This window comes from Ornithorhynchus anatinus, chromosome X5 (assembly GCF_004115215.2).
Source record: "Ornithorhynchus anatinus isolate Pmale09 chromosome X5, mOrnAna1.pri.v4, whole genome shotgun sequence".
Taxonomy (NCBI): domain Eukaryota; kingdom Metazoa; phylum Chordata; class Mammalia; order Monotremata; family Ornithorhynchidae; genus Ornithorhynchus; species Ornithorhynchus anatinus.
In genome coordinates, this window is record NC_041753.1 from 68,430,903 (window position 1) to 68,446,003 (window position 15,101).

General features: G+C 53.8%; 1 long non-coding RNA gene across 1 annotated transcript; it reads right to left on the minus strand.

Annotated features, from left to right (window-relative positions):
- Nucleotides 1-12,238: 12,238 nt before the first annotated feature.
- On the minus strand, nucleotides 12,239-14,743 carry LOC114807908. Its single transcript, XR_003755919.1, has 2 exons — nucleotides 14,205-14,743; nucleotides 12,239-12,931 (listed from the first exon to the last, which is right to left on the minus strand). It is a non-coding gene; the product is annotated as an uncharacterized LOC114807908 (long non-coding RNA).
- Nucleotides 14,744-15,101: the final 358 nt, after the last annotated feature.

Genomic DNA, 15,101 nt, shown 5'->3' on the forward strand with positions numbered 1-15,101 from the left:
AGTGGTTGCCCATCGACCTCCGCTCCAAACAAAAACTCCTCACTCTAGGCTTCGAGGCTCTCCGTCACCTCGCCCCTTCCTACCTCTCCTCCCTTCTCTCTTTCTACCGCCCGCCCCGCACGCTCCGCTCCTCCGCCGCCCGCCTCCTCGCCGTCCCTCGGTCTCGCCCGTCCCGCCGTCGACCCCCGGGTCGCGTCCTCCCGCGGTCCCGGAACGCCCTCCCTCCTCACCTCCGCCAAACTGATTCTCTTTCCCTCTTCAAAACCTTACTTAAAAATCACCTCCTCCGAGAGGCGTTCCCAAGACCGAGCTCCTCTTCCCCCTCTACTCCCTCCGCCATCCCCCCTTTACCTCTCCGCAGCTAAAGCCTCATTTTCCCCTTTTCCCTCCGCTCCTCCACCTCTCCCTTCCCATCCCCACGGCACCGTACTCGTCCGCTCGACCGTATATATTTTCGTTACCCTATTTATTTTGTTAATGAATTGTACATCGCCTCGATTCTATTTAGTCGCCATCGGTTTTTACGAGATGTTCTTCCCCTCGACGCTGTTTAGCGCCATCGTTCTCGTCCGTCCGTCTCCCCCGATCAGACCGTAAGCCCGTCAAACGGCAGGGACCGTCTCTATCTGTTGCCGACTTGTTCATCCCAAGCGCTTAGTACAGTGCTCTGCACATAGTAAGCGCTCAATAAATACTATTGAATGAATTGAATAGAAGGGGGGGACAGACAACAAAACGGAACGAGTAGACGGGCATCGATAGCATCAATATAAATAAATAGAATCGTAGATATGTACACATCATCAATAAAATAAAGAGAATAGTTCCTGTGGGGCTGGTAGATTTCTTCTGCCAGCTAGCATCTCTTCCACAGGCTGGAGATGGAGATGGAGAGAGAGAGAGAGAGAGGATATTTTGTTGTTTATTTGCCGTTTAGGTGATAGGTTTGGTAGGGGAGGAGGTCGAAACTGATGACTAAAATGGGGTTGAGGGATTATCTGTGGATTTCATTTATCCGTCGGGGTGGACGATGGAGACATTTTTCTTCCCTTATGATTAAAGGTCCTGTTTTACTGAGGCTCGCTCAAAGAAAACCTAAAAAGGACATACGCCGCTAACGCCCATTACGGGACACACGACTAAAATACAATAAGGCAAACAGCTGGGAATAGAACGGTGATTTTTACTGCTATGATTTCAAATAGGATATTACCCCTGATGCAATTTTCTCCGGTTCCCGCATTAGCGCCGGGCACCCCAAGTGAGTTCTAGCCGAGGTAATGATGTTGAAAAGAAAAGAGGAAAATTACATTTGGAAAAGAAAAAAGATTCTATTTTTTCCCGTTGACTTAAAGAACCAGAAATGGAGAGGCCTCGTCTGTCCTTTCCCTTAGTGGCTCTCTGCTTCTCCGCCTGGCTCCTGGCAACAGTCAGGAACAGACAAGGAGGAAGCGGCGGGGCATAGTGGATAGGGCGCGGGACGGTCGGCTGTTTGGCCTCAGTTTCCTCTTCTGGAAAATGGGGGTTGAGACCCCGAACCCCACGCGGGCCAGGGACTGGGTCCAACCTGATTTGCTTAGATCCACCCCGGCGCTTAGTACGGTGCCCGGCACCTGGTGGGCGCTTAACGAATAATAATGTCGGTAGTCGTTAAGCGCTTCCTATGTGCCGAGCACCGTTCTAAGCGCTGGGGGAGATACGGGGTCATCGGGTTGTCCCACGTGAGGCTCACGGTCTTCATCCCCATTTTCCAGAGGAGGTAACAGAGAGGTGAAGTGACTCGCCCACGGTCACCCAGCTGCCGAGTGGCAGAGCGGGGATTCGAACCCGCGACCTCTGACTCCCAAGCCCGGGCTCTTGCCACTGAGCCACGCTGCTTCTCTACCCCGGTTTCGGTCACTACCGTCCGCATGACGACGATAACGGAAGGGCCGTTGGCAGGGTTACGGATCACGGCAGGGGACGGGACGGTCGGGAGCAAATGCATCCGCGGGGTCGCTATGAATCGGAAACGCCCCGACGGCGTTTGATAATAATGGTCGAGCACTGTACTGAGCGGCCGGGGAGGAGTTGTGCCATGGAGTTAGCGGACGTGACCCCTGCCCTCAAAGGGGCTTATAGTCTACTGCGTGCAGAGCACTGTACTGAGCACTTGGGAGAGTACAACAGAGTTGGTAGACCCAAGGAGTTAACGGTCTAGTGGAAGAACTTAAACACCCCAATAAAATCAGTGGCATTTTTTGAGCCCCTACTTTGTGCGGAGCGCTGTACCGTATGCTCGGGAGAGCGCTAGAGATGTCCGGCAGTAGGACAGACTGCATCCATTCATTATTTATAATGATAACGATGATGATGATGATGGTATTTGTTAGGCGCTGACTACACACGGAGCACCGTTCTAAGCGCTGGGGGCGGATACGAGGTGATCGGGTTGTCCCAGTTGGGCTCACAGTCTTAGTCCCCGTTTTCCAGAGGAGGAAACCGAGGCACAGAGAAGTGAAGCGACTCGCCCACAGTCACACAGCTGACAGGAGGTGGCGGAGCCCGGATTCGAACCCATGACCTCCGACTCCCAAGCCCGGGCTCTTCTTACTGAGCCACGGAGCACCGTACTAAGCGCTTGGAACGTACGATTCGGCAACGGATAGAGACGATCCCTGCCCATCGACGGGGGAGACGGACGGACAAAAACAAGACAACGTAATCAGGATCAATAGAATCAAGGGGATGGACGCCTCATTGACAAAAGAAATAGGGTGATAAAAACAGATACGAATGAGCACGGTGCTGAGGGGAGACAAGTGAAGCGACTTGCCCAAGGTCACGCGGCAGCCACGTGACGGAGCCGGTCACAGACCCCAGGTCCTTCTGCCTCCCAGGCCGGGGGGGGGGGGGGGGGTCTAAAAGCCACCGTCGCGACCACAGCCTTGCAAACGTTCTCGAGGTGGGCGGGGGGGAGGCGGTGCTGGGGCTTAGAGAAGCGGCGTGGCTCGGTGGGATGAGCCCGGGCTTGGGAGTCAGAGGTCACGGGTTCGAATTCCGGCTCCGCCACTTGTCAGCAAGTCACTTCTCCGTGCCTCAGTTCCCTCCTCTGGAAAATGGGGATGAAGACCGTGAGCCCTACGTGGGACGACCCGATGACCCCGTATCTCCCCCAGCGCTTAGAACGGTGCTCTGCACGTAGTAAGCGCTTAACAGATACCAACATTATTATTATTATTATTCAAGCTTCTTCTCGGCTCTAAGACCCCGGGCCAGGTTTGAATCGGCCGTAGAACCAATTCACCCCTCACCTTCGGCTATTCCCGTTTCGGGAAAGGATCCAGTCTGTGGCGGCTAAAAGGCCGCCAGGTAGGAATCGACTCTTGCCGAACTGGAAGCAGCGGCTAGAGCCCGGGCCCGGGCATCAGAAGGACCTGGGTTCTGAACCCGGCGCCGTCACTCGTGCGCTGTGTTTTCTCGGACGAGCGGCGTAACTTCTCTGAGCCTCAGTTCCCTCATCTGTAAAATGGGGATTAAGACTGCGAGCCCCAAATGGGACCTGGATTGGCCTGTATCTACCCCAGCATTCAGCACAGTGCCCGGCACATAATAAGCGCTTAACGAATACCATAAAAAGAAGGTGGTCTCGCCGCTGCGGGTTGAAGGTTGACTGGACACTTGCCCTCACTTCCCGTCCGGCTCAGCTCCCCTAAAAGAAGCGTGTGGCCTAGTGGGGTGAACATGGGCCTGGGAGTCAGAGGACCTGAGTTCTAATGCCCGCTCCGCCAACTGTCTGCCGTGTGACCTCGGCCCAGTCATTTTACTTCTCTTAGAGAAGCAGTGTGGCCCAGTGGAAAGAGGACGGGCCCGGGAGTCAGAGGACCCGGGTTCTCATCCTGGTTCCTTTACCCGTCTGCTGGGTGACCTTGGGCGAGTCACTTCACTGCTCTGGGCCTCAGTTCCCTCATCTGGAAAATGGGGATTAAGAGTGTGAGCCCCATGTGGGACAGGGAGCACGTGTGACCTGACGATCTCGCATGGGCCTCCCCTCCCCCGCCCCAGCGCTTAGTGTTCGAATCCCGGCTCGGCCACTTGTCAGCTGTGTGACTTTGGGCAAGTCACTTCACTTCTCGGTGCCTCAGTTCCCTCATCTGTAAAATGGGGATGAAGACCGTGAGCCCCACGTGGGACAACCCGATTCCCCTGTGTCTACCCCGGCGCTTAGAACGGTGCTCGGCACATAGTAAGCGCTTAACAAATACCAACATTATTATTATTATTACAGTGCCTGGCACCTAGTAAAGGCTTAACAGATAGTAACATAGTAAGTGCTTAACAAATACCAACATTATTAACAGAGAAGCAGCGTGGCTCAGTGGAAAAGAGCCTGGGCTTCGGAGTCAGAGGTCACGGGTTCGACTCCCGGCTCTGCCACCCGTCAGCTGCGTGACCGTGGGCGAGTCACTTCACTTCTCCGTGCCTCAGTTACCTCATCTGTAAAATGGGGATTAACCGGGAGCCTCACGTGGGACGACCCGATGACCCCGTATCTACCCCGGCGCTTAGAACGGTGCTCCGCACAGAGTAAGCGCTTAACAAATACCAACATTATTATTAACGGATCCCACAAAAACCTTTTTAAAAAGCCGGGGGATCTGGATCCAATAAGGCAATACCCTCTGTGGGGGCGTGGGGAGGCTTGAAGAAATTTTTCTTGGGATGACACCGTCCCAGTGTTTAGGCCTCTTAATACTGGCTCTTCTTGGGTGGTACCTGAGGGCGGTAGATAGCATAATCGCTTCAGAACAGATCATGAAAATATCCCAGAAATGGCAAAGACAAGGCCTGCTGGGCTGGTTTTAGCTCAGTACTACAGACTTGGTCACAGCCCAGACCGCTGGAATAAAACTGCTCTTCTTCGGTAGGAAGCAGCGTGGCCTAGCGGAAAGAGCCCGGGCCTGGGAGTCAGAGGACCCGGGTGCTAATCCCGGCTCCGCCGCTTGTCTGCTGAGTGACCTCGGGCAACTCACTTCACTCCTCTTACAGACTGGAGCGTGGAGGCGATGCGGAGGGGAGGGCGGTTAGGGGAAATGAGGGCTTAATCGAGGAAGGCTTCATCCTCCTTATCATTATCGTCATTATCACGATTGATGAGGACGATGTTATTTGTTAAGCGCTTACTACGTGCCAGGCACCGTTCTGAGCGCTGGGGTAGATACAAGGTAATCAACTTGTCCCACGTGGGGCTCACGGTCTCAGTCCTCATTTTAATAATAATAATAATAATAATGTTGGTATTTGTTAAGCGCTTACTATGTGCCGAGCACTGTTCTAAGCGCTGGGGGAGACACAGGGGAATCGGGATGTCCCACGTGGGGCTCACAGTCTTAATCCCCATTTTACAGATGAGGGAACTGAGGTGCAGAGAAGTGACTCGCCCCACAGTCACACAGCTGACAAGTGGCAGAGCTGGGATTCAAACTCATGACCTCTGAATCCAAAGCCCGTGCTCTTTCCACCGAGCCACGATTTTACAGATGAGGTCACCGAGACACCGAGAAGTGAAGTGACTTGCCCAGAGTCACACAGCTGACAAGGGGTGGAGGCGGGATTAGAACCCACAACCTCTGACTCCCAAGCCCGGGCTCTTTCCACTGAGCCACGCCGCTTCTCTCATTCGACACCCACCGACACAATTTGCTAATACGCTCCTCGTTACTGTTGAGAAGACTCCCAAGTACGAAGACCCAGAACATAAACCACTTCCTTTACGAGAATAGGACAATAACCCAACCCTATTTTTTAATGGTATTTGCGGAGCGCTTATTCATTCATTCATTCAATAGTATTTATCGAGCGCTTACTATGTGCAGAGCACTGTACTAAGCGCTCGGAACGGACAAGTCGGCAACAGATAGAGACGGTCCCTGCCCTTTGACGGGCGCACGGTCGGATCGGGGGAGACGGGCGGACGAGAACGATGGCGATAGAGTCGAGGGGAAGAACGTCTCATAAAAACAATGGCAAATAAATAGAATCAGGGTGATATATATATCTCATTAAACAAAATAAATTAGGGTGATGATGTCACTATGTCGCTTACTATGATAATAATGTTGGTATTTGTTAAGCGCTTACTACGTGCAGAGCACCGTTCTAAGCGCCGGGGGAGATACAGGGTGATCAGGTTGTCCCATGTGAGGCTCACAGTTAATTCCCATTTGACAGATGAGGTAACTGAGGCACGGAGAAGTGAAGTGACTCGCCCACAGTCACACAGCTGACGAGTGGCAGAGCCGGGATTCGAACTCATGACCTCTGACTCCCAGGTCCGTGCTCTTTCCACTGAGCCACGCTGCTACTACGATGTCAGGCACTGTACTAAACCCTGGGGTAGATACCAAACAGTGCTTGGCACAGAGTGAGCGCTTTCTGCCGCTAGTCAGCTGTGTGACCTTGGGCAAGTCACGTCACTTGCCTGGGCCTCAGCGACCTCATCCGTAAAGCGGGGGTGAAGGCTGTGAGCCCCACGTGAGACATGCAGAGAAGCAGCGTGGCTCAGTGGAAAGAGCACGGGCTTTGGAGTCAGAGGTCATGGGTTCGAATCCCGGCTCTGCCACTTGCCAGCTGTGTGACTGTGGGCGAGTCACTTCACTTCTCGGTGCCTCAGTTACCTCATCTGTAGTCGTCTACAATCGATGCCTAGAATTCCTTAACTCCCATTCTCTCCTAGACCCCCTCCGATCTGGCTTCCGTCCCCTCCGCTCTACCGAGACTGCTCTCTCTAAGGTCACCCGTGACCTCCTTCTTGCCAAATCCAATGGCTCCTACTCCATTCTGATCCTCCTTGACCTCTCTGCTGCCTTTGACACCGTCGACCGTCCCCTCCTCCTCCATACCTTATCTCACCTTGGCTTCACGGACTCTGTCCTCTCCCGGTTCTCCTCTCACCTCTCTGGCCGATCATTCTCGGTCTCCTACGCCGGAGCCTCCTCCCCCTCCCATCCTTTAACTGTCGGAGTTCCTCAAGGGTCAGTTCTCGGCCCTCTTCTGTTCTCCATTTACACTCACTCCCTCGGTGAACTCATCCGCTCTCACGGCTTCGACTACCATCTCTACGCAGATGACACGCAGATCTACATCTCCGCCCCTGTCCTCTCCCCCTCCCTTCGGGCTCGCATCTCCTCCCGCCTCCGGGACGTCTCCACCTGGATGTCGGCCCGCCACCTAAAACTCAACATGAGCGAGACTGAGCTCCTCATCTTCCCTCCCAAGCCCGGTCCGCTCCCAGACTTCTCCGTCACCATGGATGGCACGACCATCCTTCCCGTCCCGCAGGCCCGCAATCTCGGTGTCATCCTTGACTCGTCCCTCTCGTTCACCCCACACGTCCTATCCGTTACTGAGACCTGCCGGTTTCACCTCTACGATATCGCCAAGATCCGCCCTCTCCTCTCCACCCGGACGGCTACCTTACTATTACGGGCTCTCGTTATATCCCGGCTAGACTACCGTGTCGGCCTTCTCTCTGACCTCCCTTCCTCCTCTCTCGCCCCGCTCCGGTCTATTCTTCACTCCGCCGCCCGGCTCATCTTCCCGCAGAGACGATCTGGGCGTGTCACTCCCCTTCTTAAACAACTCCAGTGGTTGCCTATCGACCTCCGCTCCAAACAAAAACTCCTCACTCTAGGCTTCGAGGCTCTCCGTCACCTTGCCCCTTCCTACCTCTCCTCCCTTCTCTCTTTCTACCGCCCACCCCGCACGCTCCGCTCCTCCGCCGCCCGCCTCCTCGCCGTCCCTCGGTCTCGCCCGTCCCGCCGTCGACCCCCGGGTCGCGTCCTCCCGCGGTCCCGGAACGCCCTCCCTCCTCACCTCCGCCAAACTGATTCTCTTTCCCTCTTCAAAACCTTACTTAAAAATCACCTCCTCCGAGAGGCCTTCCCAGACTGAGCTCCTCTTCCCCCTCTACTCCCTCCGCCATCCCCCCTTTACCTCTCCGCAGCTAAAGCCTCATTTTCCCCTTTTCCCTCCGCTCCTCCACCTCTCCCTTCCCATCCCCACGGCACCGTACCCGTCCGCTCAACTGTATATATTTTCGTTACCCTATTTATTTTGTTAATGAATTGTACATCGCCTTGATTCTATTTAGTTGCCATTGTTTTTATGAGATGTTCTTCCCCTCGACGCTGTTTAGTGCCATCGTTCTCGTCCGTCCGTCTCCCCCGATCAGACTGTAAGCCCGTCAAACGGCAGGGACCGTCTCTATCTGTTGCCGACTTGTTCATCCCAAGCGCTTAGTACAGTGCTCTGCACATAGTAAGCGCTCAATAAATACTATTGAATGAATGAATGAATGAATAAAATGGGGATTAAGACCGTGAGCCCCACGTGGGATGACCCGATTCCCCTGCGTCTACCCCGGCGCTCAGAACAGTGCTCGGCACATAGTGAGCGCTTAACAAATACCAACATTATTATCATCGTCCTGAATACCTTGTATCTCCCCCAGCGCTTAGAACGGTGCTTGGCACAAGGGAAGCGCTTAACAAATACTAACATTATTATTATTAACAAATACCGTCACTATTCCGCAAGTTAATCAGGTTGGACGCCGTCCCCGCCCCACATCGGACTCAACAGTCATTTTATAGAGGAGGTAACTGAGGCACAGAGAAGGTAAGGTCACACAACAAGGCGTTGATGAGGTGGAAACTAGGATACGATGGGTCGAAATGGGGCTGAATACAATCCATGGCCTACGGTTGTGTACAGGAATTTTCACTGGAATTTGCGTGGATCCGGAGAAGCGTTTTGTTTTGTTTTGCGTAATAATAATAATAATGGCATTTAAGCGCTTACTAAACAACAGAAGACAGGACGTTCCGGAGAACAGACATCCATAGAGCCGCTCTGAATCGGAAAAGACTCGACGGCATTTAATAATGAGAAACAGAAACAGTGGATAGAACACGGCCCCGGGAGCCAGAAGGTCGTGGGTTCTAATTCCACACTCGCCTGCTGCGTGACCTTGGGCAAGTCACTTTACTTCTCCGGCCTCCGTCACCTCATCTGGAAAATGAGGTAATTTATCTTGACGATGTTGTCTCGTTTCTGTTTTGTTCTGTTTCGCTTTAATGTTGGTATTTGTTAAGCGCTTACTATGTGCCGAGCACTGTTCTAAGCGCTGGGGCAGACACAGGGGAATCGGGATGTCCCACGTGGGGCTCACGGTCTTAATCCCCATTTTACAGATGAGGTAACGGAGGCACAGAGAAGCTAAGTGACTCGCCCACAGTCACACAGCTGGCAAGTGGCAGAGCCGGGATTCGAACCCACGACCTCTGACTCCAAAGCCCGTGCTCCTTCCACTGAGCCGCGCTGCTTTCGCTTTGCCGTCCCTCTCCCCCGTTTAGACCGCGAGCCCGTCACTGGGCAGAGATCGTCTCTCTCCGTTGCCGACTTGTCCATTCCAAGCGCTTAGTACAGTGCTCTGCACATAGTAAGCGCTCGATAAATACTACCGAATGAATGAATGTTGGTAATAAAGAGGAGAGTGGACTGCGTTTAAAGGCAGAAGGAAGGAGACGGGGAAAATAAGTGGTTTAAGATGGTAGTTAGAGAAGAAAGGAGGGTGGAAGCAAACGTCTTCAGATGGCGAGAGGGAAATGGGAATTCAGATGGGAGACCTCTCTCGGAGAGATGGCCGGAAAAGATAAGAGAGCGCCAGTCGGTCAGTCTTATTTATTGAGCGCTTCCTGTGTGCAGAGCGCTGTACTAAGCGCTCGGGAGAGGACAGACACATTCCCTGCCCACAACGAGCTCACGGGCTAGAGGAGGAGGAGGAAGACCTGGGGAAATTCCCGCCTGGCTTTTTCCATTTTATCAACCAACGGCCCCTCTAGCCTGTAAACTCGTTACGGGCCGGGGACAAACGGCTAATTCTGTTGTATTGTCCTCTCCCGAGCGCTTAGTACAGCGCTCTGCACATGGTAAGCGCTCAATAAATACCACCGATTGATCGACTGACCAACTAAATAGGCGGCCAAGTCAACAGAGGCAGCGTGGTTTAGTGGGAAGAGCCCCGGTTTGGGAGTCAGAGGATGTGGGTTCTAATTCCGGCTCCGCCACTCGTCTGCTGCGTGACCTCGGGCGAGCCGCTTCACGTCTCTGTGCCTCAGTTACCTCACCTGGAAAACGGGGATTCAGACTATGAGCCCCCACCTGGGACAACCTGATCGCTCTATAGCTACCATTTGGGACAAGGACCGTGTCCAACCTGATTAAACTGCACCTACCCCGGCGCTTAGAAGACTGTTCGGCACATAGCGAGCGCTTAACAAGCGCCATAATAATCATTATTATTTCATTCCTCCGGTGACTTTGACGAGATGAGGCTATTCGAGTGAAGGAGGGGTAAGCGTGAAGCTATGAGTCCCCTTGTGGGACAGGGACAGCGTCCATCCCGATTACCTTGTATCTACCCCAGCGCTTAGAACGGCGCTTAACGAATATTATTAGTGTTCCGTGGCCTAGTGGCAAGGGCTCGGGCTTGGGAGTCAGAGAAGGTGGAGGAGTCATAGTAGGAAGGAGATCAGGTAGTTAATCCCCATTTTATGGTCAAGGAACTGAGGCACAGAGAATAATTGTGGCATTCGTTAAGCGCTTACCGTGGGCCAGGCGCTGTACTAAGCGCCGGAGTGGATCCGAGCAAATCGGGTCGGACCCGGTCCCCGTCCCACGTGGGGCTCACGGTCTCGATCCCCATTTTCCAGATGGGGGAACTGGGGCCCAGAGAAGTGACGTGACTTTGCCCGAGGTCACACAGCAGACACGCGGCGGAGCCGGGATTAGAAGCCAGGTCCTTTGACTCCCTGGCCCGGGCTCTTTCCACTAGGCCATGCTGCTCTTCACAGCTACTTGAGTTCTTGTCCCCCTTGCCTCTGAGCCCATGCTCGTGTCCCGCCTCCTACGGCTAACAGATCCGCCAGACCCCAGCTCGCCCCGTCTTCTTCGAAGCCCTCCTGAACGCCCCCCCCCGCCCCTTAATTCGTAACGGTGGGATTTATTAAGCGCTCACTAGGTGCCGGGCGCCGTATTAAACCCTGGGATCGATACAAGCAAACTTCTCTGGGCCTCGGTTTCCTCCTCTGTACCACGGGGATTAAATCCTTCTCCTTCCACTTAGACCGTGAGCCCCACGTGGGACGGGGACTGTGTCCAACCTGAATGTCTTCTTTCTATCCCAGCACTTAGGACGGGGCTTGGCACATGGTAGCGCTTACCGAATATTATTATTATTATCGTCATTATTATTATTCAATGCTCTCCACCAGCTCACATCCCGCTACTCCCCAGTTTATACTCTTCGCTCCTCCCAGACATACCTCTCAACTATAGAGAAGCAGCGTGGCCTAGTGGGTAGAGCACAGGCCCGGGAGCCGGAAGGACCTGGCTTCTCATCCCGGCCCCGCGCGCGTCTGCCGTGTGACCTCGGGCAAGTCGCTTCACTTCTCTGGGCCTCAGTTCCCTCGTCTGGAAAATGGGGATCGAGACCGTGAGCCCCACGTGGGACGGGGACCGGGTCCAATCCGATTACCTTATATCTACCCCAGTCCTTCGTACGGTGCCTGGCACGCAGTAAGTGCCTGACAAATTCCACAGTTACGATGATGGTGACGATGATGATCACCTCGCTCCGAATAATAACTGTAGTAGTCGTGAAGCGCTTACTATGTGCCAAGGATTGTACCTAGTGCAGGGACAGAGGCAGGTTTCTCAGGTTGAACACATGGGGCTCGCAGTATGAAGGGGAGAGATTACAGGTATTGAATCCCCATTTTACAGATGAGGAAACTGACGCCCAGAGAAGTTAAAGGACTTTCCCAGAGTCGCACAGCGGGCAAACGGCAGAGCCGGAATGAGAACCGTTTTCCCGAAGCCGGGCTGTTTCTCTTGACTTTCATTCATTCGGTCGTATTTATTGAGTGCTTGCTATGTGCAGAGCACCGTACTAAGCGCTTGGAATGGACGATTCGGCAACAGAGACTATCCCCGTCCAAAGGCCGCCTCTCACTCCTCAATCACGCGGCCCCCCCCGGCCCGGAACGCCCTGTCCCACAAAAACCCACCAGATCCCAGCCCGCCCCATCCTCAAATCCCTCCCCGAAAGCCACCTCCTCCGGGAAGTCCTCCCCAATGAATCGCCACATCCCCGTCTGGCAAACCCAACCCTTGGCACTTACGCGTTTGAAGCCCATCCTTCTGCACGTTCTTATTTATTTAGATATTATTCACATACACTCCTGCACACGCGACCGTTCGTTCAGCCGTTGGGTCCCGAAGGGTGCCGAAGAAAGGGCGGCGGCGAGTAGGGCATCGCGGATATTCACTTAACTCATTCAACCCGGCCCCGCTTCGTTTCTCCACCGACGAACAGAGTTCATCTCAGCGAACGTCTCTTGAGGGGTGAGCCGAGGACAAATTGGCTAATAAGGCGGAAAGGACTCTGAGGCCCTTATAGGGAAAACGTTGAAACGGTGCAAATTAGCCTAACTCTTAGGGAGACGCAGTGAATTGCCTGCTGGCCACTTCAACTTTGACATATATGGTTCTCTGGCGACTTGTTTTCTTCAGGTTGGGCCCCATTAACAGGATTTTCCTAAGTGTTCTTTTGGCTGCCTTCTGAAAAGGGAATGGCCAGCCACGACATGGAAAAATAATGCTGCTTCTTGACATGAGGGAAGCTTGTCGGTCAGGAGAGGAGCAGGCCAGAAACCCTGTTACGGGCCTGCTTCTTTTCCACGCGGTCACCGGTAAACTTCTCGGTAACTCTTCTGTAAATAAAACGTAGTCCCGCTTCGGCATTTCTTCGTTCATCTTTCCTCTAAGCTTCGCTTTCCCGCTGCAGGATTCCCTTTAGCATCCCCGATTAGGCTGCGTTCTTTCATTTCTGTTTCTCGGGAGGCGTTTTAAGAATGAGTGACCCCAGCACAGCAAGATGGAAATGTAACAGGCTATAAATAGCGCTTCCTGCATTTTCTTTTCAGTTGGCTGACCTTTTAAACTTTAACAGGAGCTCTGTGTCTCCAGATTCCTTAGAATTGAGGCGGAGCAAATTTTACTTTAGGGTATTTGTTGAGCGCTTACTATGCGTCCAACGCCGTCCCGAGCACTAGGGTAGCCACGGGGCAATTAGGGCTCACGGTCCAAGTAGGCGGGAGCATAGAGGGATTCAATCCCCGTTTCCCAGTTGAGGAAACTGAGGCGCAGAGAAACGATGGGAAGCAGCACGGCCTCGTGGAGAGAGCCCGGGCCCGGGAGTCAGAAGGTCGTGGGTTCTCATCCCGGCCCCGCCCCTCGTCTGCCGTGTGACCTTGGGCAAGTTCCTTCACTTCTCTGGGCCTCGGTTACCTCGTCCGTCAAATGGGGATTGAGACCGTGAGCCCCAGGCGGGACGGGGGCCGCGTCCAATCCGATTTGCTTGTGCCACCCCAGCGCTTAGTACAGTGGCTGGCACATAGTAAGCGCTCAACAAATACCGCAACGATTATTATGACCATCCTTCCCTAACTGCTAGGTGCTAAGTGGATTTGGGTCCGAGTCCCCTTTGTATCCCGACTCACCCCTCGAATCTCACCTCCCTCGCCCCCAACCTCCAAGCTGAGTGCGGACACTCTGTGTAGGCTAACGGGCCAAGAGTGGGACAATCGGTCTTCCCCAGAATCCCTCCTTCAATCCGTCGATCGACCGATGCTATTTATTGAGCGTGTACTACGCGCAGAGCACTGGACCGACCCCCAGTACATCAGGGTTCGTAGACACATCCCCTTCCCACAAGGAGCTTCCAGGCTAGAAGGAAGAGCTTACGGTCAATTCTGCTTGGGCTCCGCTATTCTATCCTTGAGATACGGCACCCGGAATCAATCAGTCAACCCATCTTAGGTAGCGTGGCCTAGTGGACCGTGCAGGGGCCCGGGAGCGAGAGGACCTGGGTTCTAATCCCGGCTCTGCCACTCGTCTGCTGTGTGACCTTGGGCGAGTCGCTTCACTTCTCCGGGCTTCAGCTCCCTTGCCTGCAAAACGGCGATTAAGACCGCGAGCCCCACGTGGGACACGCGCTCTGTCCAACCTGATTAGCTTGTATCTATCCGAGAGTTTAGCACAGTGCCTGGCTCACAGTAAGCTCCTGACAAATACCCCGATTATCATCAGTGAGCACTTACCGTGTGCGGAGCGCCGGACTAGATGCTTGGGTGACTCCAACAGGAGAACCGCACAGAAAACCAGAAGGAATTGAAAGATAGAAGACATTTCTACTGCAGGGCACTAAATGGCGTCCAGGAGGCCGGAGAAGATTAATAGCCATCTCCAAGCACCTAACTCTTCAACATTTACCCTCCTTTAATTCTGCACATGAACCTGGTTCATTTCCTAATTGAGGTTTACTAACGAGATTGGTCCGGAAGGATAAATCACTAAAAACAATTGTATGCGTTCTAAATACAGAAAGAATAATTCATCCAAGAGGAGGCTGTCACCTTGACGGAGGAGGCCTCCCGCTGGAAAACATCAGCGGATTACCGCGTTCCCTTGAACGTCGACGTCGAATCCAAGACGGGTAATTTCACGGTCTCCAAAGTCACAACCGCCAACGCTACCGCTCAATCATCCTTTCCGGTTGAACGGTCGACCGATCAATCAATCCATCCACCGGTGGGGTTTAGCGAGTGCTTACTGTGTGCGGAGCCCTGAGACGAGCTCCTGGGGGAGTCCAATACAACGATATAACAGAGTTGGTGGACACGAAACGAGCTTACGGTCCGAGGGAGGGACGTTAAAGGCCGGCTCCTTAATAATGACAGCAATAATCGTGGTGTTTCTTAAGCGCTTACTACGTGCCAAGCACTGTTCTGGGCGCTGGGGCAGACGCGAAGTGATCCGGGTCGGACACGGTCCCTGTCCCACGTGGGGCTCACAGTCTTAAATCCCCATCTTCCAGATGAGGCAACGGAGGCCCAGAGAAGCGAAGCCACTCGCCCAGGGTCACACAGCAGACGCGTGGCAGGGCCGGGATTAGAACCCACGACCTCTGACTCCCAGGCCCGGGTTCTCTCTCTCCT